This window comes from Carlito syrichta, unplaced genomic scaffold, assembly GCF_000164805.1.
Source record: "Carlito syrichta isolate Samal-C Ts95f unplaced genomic scaffold, Tarsius_syrichta-2.0.1 Scaffold313383, whole genome shotgun sequence".
Lineage (NCBI taxonomy): Eukaryota > Metazoa > Chordata > Mammalia > Primates > Tarsiidae > Carlito > Carlito syrichta.
Window position 1 is genome coordinate 111,496 of NW_007257479.1, and position 8,108 is coordinate 119,603.

The following is an 8,108-nucleotide window of genomic DNA, read 5'->3' on the forward strand; positions in this document are numbered from 1 at the left end:
ACCTTGGAGAATATACTTGAACTTCTTGTGAAGCTGCAAAATACAGATTATAAAGCCCACTTTACAGAATAACTGTGAATATATATTATCTGAAACAAAACCTGGCAAATGATTACCATTCAATACATATGATATATTGTGCTTCATTACCTTCTCTTCAATTCTTCTTTCTCCTATTTACTTCTATTGCTTTTAATCACATCATCATCATTCCATAGTCATTTTCTTTTCAGTTCTATCCCAATACTTACAACTAATCACTGCTCATGTTATGTTAATTCTACCTCTCTATGTTTCATTGAATCCATCCCCAGCCATCTGTGTTTGGCTCCCTATTATTTGTTCCCTCTATTGTTGCAATAATATTCAAATTGATTTCTCAGCTTTTGATTTCTCAGTTCTCCAAACCATTCATTATATCATTATCAGAGTTAAACACAGCAATACTCTGGTTAGTCTTCTTGAAACTCTTCAGTAACTCCTTGTTACTTATAGCATAATAACAAAGGTTCTTAACTTATCTGTCCATGTCTTTTATAATACTATCCCTATTGTCTTTCCAGATTCTTTCCCCACTACTTCGCTTATGAAATTTCTGCTTCGCTAACACCAGATTACTCAATATTCCCTAAACAAGCTGTCCTCATCTGTCTGTTTGCTCCTTATTGTTTGTTCCCTTATTTGTTGTAACAACATTCAAATTGATTTCTCTGTTTAATGACATTCATTCACTTTTGGTATATCCTTTTTCCCTGAACAAAACGCCATTTATTTTCAGCCACTTCTTCCTTTTTGGTTCCTGTAACAATGGACTCTCAATACTTACTTGATTGCTCAGTACTTTTTCATTCTGTATTTTATTGTAGTTAGCACGCAAGTGTTCTTTTTCTGCACAAGTTAAATTCTTTGAGATTAGAAGAGATAAATGCAATAATTCTGGTAAAAAAAAAAAAGAGAATTGAAAATGCTAAAGGAAGAACCAAGAAAAGTAATTATGCTAACAGTAAGGTTAACACAGCAATAAGGGCAATTATTGTGGCTATGCATACAATGTAGCTCTGAACTAATTATTAGTTGATTTAGTCATTAATTCCTTCACTTCAAAAATATTTTTTGGGTGAATCTCTTGTGCCTAGGAACAAGGCAGACCTGACTCCTACTCACAAAAAAATATTTGGAAATATGTTATATACGTCAAGTAATCATAGAGGAATATATACAACAGCTCGTCATGAAGAGCAAAATTTCTCCTAGTACTAAACTTTGAGAAAATTTCCCATTTGGGACATTACACAGGGTATATTCAATGAAATAATGTATAAAGTTCTCAGTAATAGTCTTATAATATTAACAGATAGAAGCCTGGCTTTCTATGACTGTTAAGACACAACAATGAAAAACAATTTATATCCCCTACTATATAGAAGCCTTTACATAGTGCTAAATGGTTGCTGAAATCAAACACTGTCATGACTTTATCAGTCTTTTTATCAAATATAGACAGACCCAGATCTGATAGTATCATTGGCATCTTAATCAAAATGACTTTGTGTTTGTTTATTTGGCACCAAGGAACCCTAATTTAACAGCCTATGTGTCTTAGTTTCCTATTGCTGCTAGAATTACCACAAAATAAATGGCTTAAAATAAACAAATTTATTATCTTACAGGTCTGTAGGTTAGAAGTCCCACGTCGTTCTCACTGGACTAAAACCAAGGCATTGGCAGGTCTAGATCTTTTATGGTGACTCTAGGGCAGAATCCTTTCCTTATCTAGCCTTGAAAGACAACTCATACTTCTTGGCATGTAGCCCCATCCTCCATCTTTTAAACCTGTAACATGGCATCTTTCTGATCATTACTGCATAGTCATGTCTTCTCTGACTGCAGCTGAAAAAGATAATCTGCTTATAAGGACCCATGTGATTAGATTGGGCCCACCTGGGTAACCCAGGATACTTTTCCCATATCAAGATCCTTAATTTAATCATATCTGCAAATCTGTTTTGCCATATATGATAACAAATTCACAGGTTTCAAGGTTTCATATGAGAATGTTTTGGAAAATCATTATTTTACCTGCCACATTATCTTACTGGCAAGATCTAATTTACAGTAGGGACCGTGAATTCCCAAGTAAATGTTCAAAGAAGCAAATTAGATGTTGCAATTTAATACCCTTTCCCCAAAACAACAGAAACAAAAATTGCATTTCATTAGAATGCATAAGTAATTGTGTAGGGATGTGTTTGCATGTGTGACTTAGGATGTGTGTACTTTTTCTGGCTTTTGTAGACTTTGGAATTTGAAGAGGGTATTTGGGGTGACTATGTCAGGAACATGGGAAGTCCCTCTCTCCCTCTTTCTAATGCTTTGCATTCTTGACACCTGATGTAGAATTGATAATGGGTTAAAAGCATCTAGTATTCCTTTTTTTTTTTTTGACTGAAGCAAAATGAAGTAATAAAAATATCTACCAACACTGGGAAGCTCTTGCATAAATGACTAGTGTTTATTGCTAATGTAAAACATTTTTGATTGTGAACATGCTGCTTCTGTGATCTTCTGAATAAAGATAATTTTTCACTGTTTGAATAATTTTTCTTTGTTTTCCAAAGTGTATGAGTGGTTAGAAAAAATATTTGTATTATATGTCTGTCAGTTTTACTATACAAAATTGGAACAGTCTTGAAAGTTATGGATAGAACCAGATGGATGACGATTTCTTATTTGAGTCTGAAATGTGAACAAAGCATAAAATGCCACTTGTGAATTATTTGTTATTTACTGGGACTCATTTAAGAACAAAGTAATCAGTACTTGAGCAACTATCTAGTTCTGCATACAGCAGACACTCAATAAGTGCTTATTATTTGAATATAAGAATCACATTTTATTTTTCTTTCTCATCAATAGTTGTTCTATTCTATTCTTCCCAGTTAATGTCTCATACTATAGTTGTTCACCCCATACCTAAAGTTAATGCTCACTCCCAAATTCCCTACATTGTTTTGGGGAACACACAATTTTTTTGGAGCTGTCTGCTGAATGCTATATCTTCCCAGAAATAATGTAATTATAATCTGTTAATTGAAAACCACAAAGCTACCATCATTCCTTTCTCTCTCTCTTTTTCCAGGATAGATAAAGGAGACATGATTAATATGTCTTTTTCTTTCATTCTGTTACAAGCTTGCCTTCCAGTCCCATAGTTTGAACAAATTATGATGCAGATTAAAAAGCCTTTCCTTGTGTGATTTGTAAAACAGGTGATGCCTGTACTATGCTGTCCCCTGCAAGAGCCAGTGATAGAGTAAGAGTTTGCAGAAAGGACACAGCAAAAGAGATGCAGGCTGAGATTGGATCTGATGACCTTTGGAGAAATTCTGCTAGCTCATGCCCTAGTGCTAAGCTTAAAGTGTTGTGTTTTAATTCCACAATATAAACACCTCTCTAAAACATCTTTCTGGTTTTTTAGGCTCAAGACAGATGTGTCAAATATAGTGGCTGGACTTCCTAAGGGAAGATAATAGTGCTATTGCTTGTAGGAAATATGTATTTATATGCCCTGTTTCCTAGATTGACCAATTGAAAGTTGTGTGCTGGGCTGTGAAAAAAGTAGGGCTGTGAAAACCTGGGGAGAATCTCATTAGAGAGCAGAAAAGCCTCCCTGAAAATGCAGAGTCTAAGCCTGAATTGATCCGATACTAATTCTGAATTGTTCCAGGCCAGCTTCACTACTACAGAACGTTTTTTAAGTTTGTTACAACAGGTTCTCTATTTTCAACTATTTGCTTTAGACCGATTCTTGCCCCTCCTCATTCCCCCTTGGACACCAGTGTTTGGCTCTCCTTTTTTCACTTTCCAGCTCATTCAAGCCAAGTCACAAACTGGTTTCCTTTTGCTGCATGTCACAAGAGCCCCATCCACTGTCATGTTAGGCTGTGACAACCTCCAGAGCCACACACCAAACCCCTTATTGACTGGGGATCAGTTAGGCGTGCCTACTTGCTTTGTCTACCTGGTTTGTTGGGAGGACCTGATAAAATAATATGTCTTAACATGCTTGGTCAGGTCCAAAGTGTTCTTAGATGAAGTAATCAATCTTATGTGACGATAGTGAGATGGTGATTTTGTTCCTCACTGTCCTCACTTTTCAGAAGGGCCCTTGTGTTCATGTGAATTTTATTATGAGTTTTCTTTCAGAATAAAGATATTTCAGCATGACTCTTTCAGTAAGTTATAAGTTAAAATTTATTGAAGCATAACATAAACACAGAAATATGCATCTATTGCAAGTGGTAGAATGAATTTTCACAAAGCAAATGCACTCATGTAACAAACAGCCAGATCAAGAAACAGAATATTACCTTTGTAAGTATCCCAATTCCTGCCTCATTATCTTCTCAATTCAGTAGGGTCTTTGGAGAATCCGTTGACTTCTCTCCACAATCATCTATGGTTCCCTTTGAGTATGCATGTCTCTGTCCATACAGTGAGGACATGGCTTTCTCTCCAGTCTAGCCTCTAGTGTTGTTGGGAGAGCAAAAATACCCAGAACAATGAAGGACCATTAAAGATTGTGATCCCGTCAATGCAAGATCAATATGAACTCCATATGTGAAGGCTAAGATATTGATCAAGGAGTGTAGATGAGAGTGTGAGGTGGGGCGGGGAGAGGCAGAGGAGTTCAGGCAAAGCTTTGTCAGAGGCTGAAAAAGGCATTTAACAGAGACATTTCCTCTTCTTATCCTTCACCTCACTTTATACTTTGCACCCCAGATCCTGTTTGCAGGCTCTCACTAACTGACCATCCTCTATACTATCTGTCTGGGAAAGAGTCCTAGCAAGTGATATTTGTGGCCCTTGTTCCTCTCTTCCTTTATCTGCCACCTTTACTTATTGCCAAGCTCCCTCTGCAGGCTCCCTTCCTTTATTGTCAATATTATGTGTCCCTGGCTTAACAAAAGCAGCCTTAGGTGGTTATTTCTAATCTATGGGCTATTAATGAAATGCAGCAGTGGTTGCATCCTTATCTCTAAACACCATAAGCACCCAAGCGCCAAGAGTATATTGTGATCACTAAACTGCCATGAAACACGGGCCCATGATTCCAGGAATGTGCCATTTGCCATGAAGCTGTATATGAAATTGCTATTAACTCTTTCCTCTGACGTTGATTCTTCTAGGGAATTTTTTTTGTTGTTATCATAACTCTCCTAAATATCCTATTACCCTTTTTTCTCTATTACTGGCCTCATTTTTATTGAGACACTTTTAAACATTTCATTAAGTTACTCAGTCTATAAACACCCACTGCAGCAAAAACTCTTATTATAGGCAAAGCATTCTGTTAGGGTCTGGAAAATGAAGATAATTTGGACATGGATCTTGCCCTTGAGCAAATTAAGGTCTAGCAAGGGACATAGGACATGTGCAAAAATACTTCTTTTTTAAGTGACCAGAGGGATTTACAGAAACTGATATAGATGGTTGGGGAATGGAAAGGGGGAAATAATTCTTTAGAACTGGAAAGAAGAAAGAAAACCTCATGCAGTAAATGACCTTGAAATGCCTTGAGAGTTAGATTGGTTTGTAATAGATAAAGATTTGGTAAAAAGGTCTCTTAGAAGTAGACTCAGAATGAATACAGGAGAAAATGAACAAAAGAATGGAGTTTGTATAATGGACAGTTAGGTGTTATATATATGTTAGAAATACTTCCAGATGAAAGAATATCAGCATCAAAAACAACAATAAACACTCCTAAACTCGTTTAAATTGAAAGGGAATTCAGGGTTTATTTTATATAAATCCTGGAGGTATTTGGTTTCAGACTGATCATCTTCCTTCTTTGTTCAAAGGTGTCTGTGTCATCAGGACCTGGCTTTCTCTTTGTCCACTCCATCATTCTTAGTACATTGTCTGCTCGCCCTGACAATTCAGAACAGTACCAAGGTTCACATCCGTTTCTAGGCCAATCATTGGAAAGACAATGGTTTTGCTGTGATTGTCTTGATTGTCTTAGACCCATTGTGATGGGATCAATAATAGAAAAGATAAGGTTTGTTAGCAAAAGGAAGGAGGAGGGAAAGTAGGAAGAAGAAAGAAAAAGGTGGAGAAGGAAAAAAGAAGACTGAGGAGAAGAAGAAAGAGAAGGGGGGAAATGCTTTAAAAATTGAGGGGTTTTTTGTGTTTTTGTTTTTAGTTTAGAAAATATAGTTTACTTAGAATGTAAATTAGAGAGAGAGAAGGAGGGAATTCACCTCCCCAAGGTAGGGAATGGGGCCAAAGCCAGGAAACAGGGTGATAGCCATAGTTCAAAGAGCACATGGCCACTCCAGATTCTAGTAAGGCAATGGCCAAAAATTAAGTTTTAAGGACACTGAAATCAGTTTAGATACTAATTAGGGGCCATACTATGGCCAAACCCTGAAACCCATAGTTAACAGTCTTCTTACTTGACCGCTTCTTGACATTTGACCCTGTTCACTCACTTTTGTCATTCTTTTCCCTGTGTTTTTCTTTTATTCCTCTAGCCGTCCCTTCTCAAGGTTGTTTGCTGGCGCCCGCCCTGTTTTCCACATTAAGTGGCAGTACTCCAAGTTGTCAATCTAGTTCTTCTCTTCTTCTCACACCTTCTAAAGGAACCCACATAAACCTACTGGCTTTACACATATTGCTCTCAAACCTCCAGCACAAACTTTTACGGGCTCTTTCTGTCTTGATTCAGCTCCTCCCACACATCTCAGCCTCTGTGGCTTCTGTTATGCTTTCCACACTCCCACACCTTCTTCTTGGTTTTTTACAATAGATCACTTTTCATTCATGACTTCATTCCAGAGATATTTCTTCCAGGGTGCCTTCCTGAAGTCTATGTCATATGCCCTCCTCTGTGTTCTGTGTCTTCGCCACCTCTTATAGTGCCTATCTTTATATTTATCTCACTTTATATTTAAATCACTAATTCAGTTGATTCAACCTGGAACCAATGACTCTTCGGGTCTCTCTAACACTATTGCATCTTGCCCACTGCAGGTTACCCTCAGCTCCCATCTTGCTTTCACTACCACAACCCCACGGGCCTTTTTTCCATCAGATCATTAGAATTGTCTCCATATTAACCTTTTGTATTCCTCTGGCTGTTCTCCAAACTGCTTTGTGCTGCAGCAGAATGATTGTTTTCAAAGAAAAATAGTGTGACGACTGCTCTCTAACCAAAACCTTTCCAAAGTTCTTATTATACTCAGGAGAAAGACAAGGTCCCTAACATTTCACTCAAAGCACTACAAAGGGCCTCTCTCCCACATTTGGTTCCCTCTGGCTTTCTCTACCACAACCCCACAGGGGCTTCTTTCATTTATTCTTAAGTGCCATGCCATCTCCTTCCTCTACAGAATCTTTACAAATGTTCTTTCCATTGTCTGAAATGTTTTTCTGTCTTCTCTACCTTATCACACTAGCTCCTACTTATCAATCTGATTGTAGCTCAAGAACCACTTCTTTCATTTACTCCTAAGTGCCATGCCATCTCTTTTCTCCACCGGATCTTTACAAACGTTCTTTCCTTTGCCTGGAATGTTCGTCTGTCTTCTTTACCTTCTTCATATTAGCACCTACTTATCAATCTGATTTTAACTCAAGAACCACTTCTTTGGGAAAATCCTTTCTTAACATTCAGCGCCATGACTTCATGGAATCTGTCCCACTCACTCATTGTGCTTCATTTTACTTATGGCCATGGAATTATTTTGTGATTATTTGAATAATATCTGCTTCCCCCTCTGAATAGTAATCTCCGCAAGGGCAGCAGCTGGGTCTGCTTTGCTGATCCTTGTATTCTTGACTTCTTAATAAATACAAGTATAGTACTTTTAGCAAAGATGAATTGAGTTTCTATTTTATGTGATGAGATTCTGAAGAACCGAGAAAAACCTGATTTAACATAATATTTCCAAGACCTTGAAGCGTTCTTATCTATGAAAGTTACTAAAATTATTGATAAATGATGTATCTAATAAACAAGTGATTAGCTGGGCTCGGTGGCTCAGCCTGTAATCCCGCGTCTTTGGGAGGCTGAGGTGAGTGGATTGCCTGAGCCCGCGGGT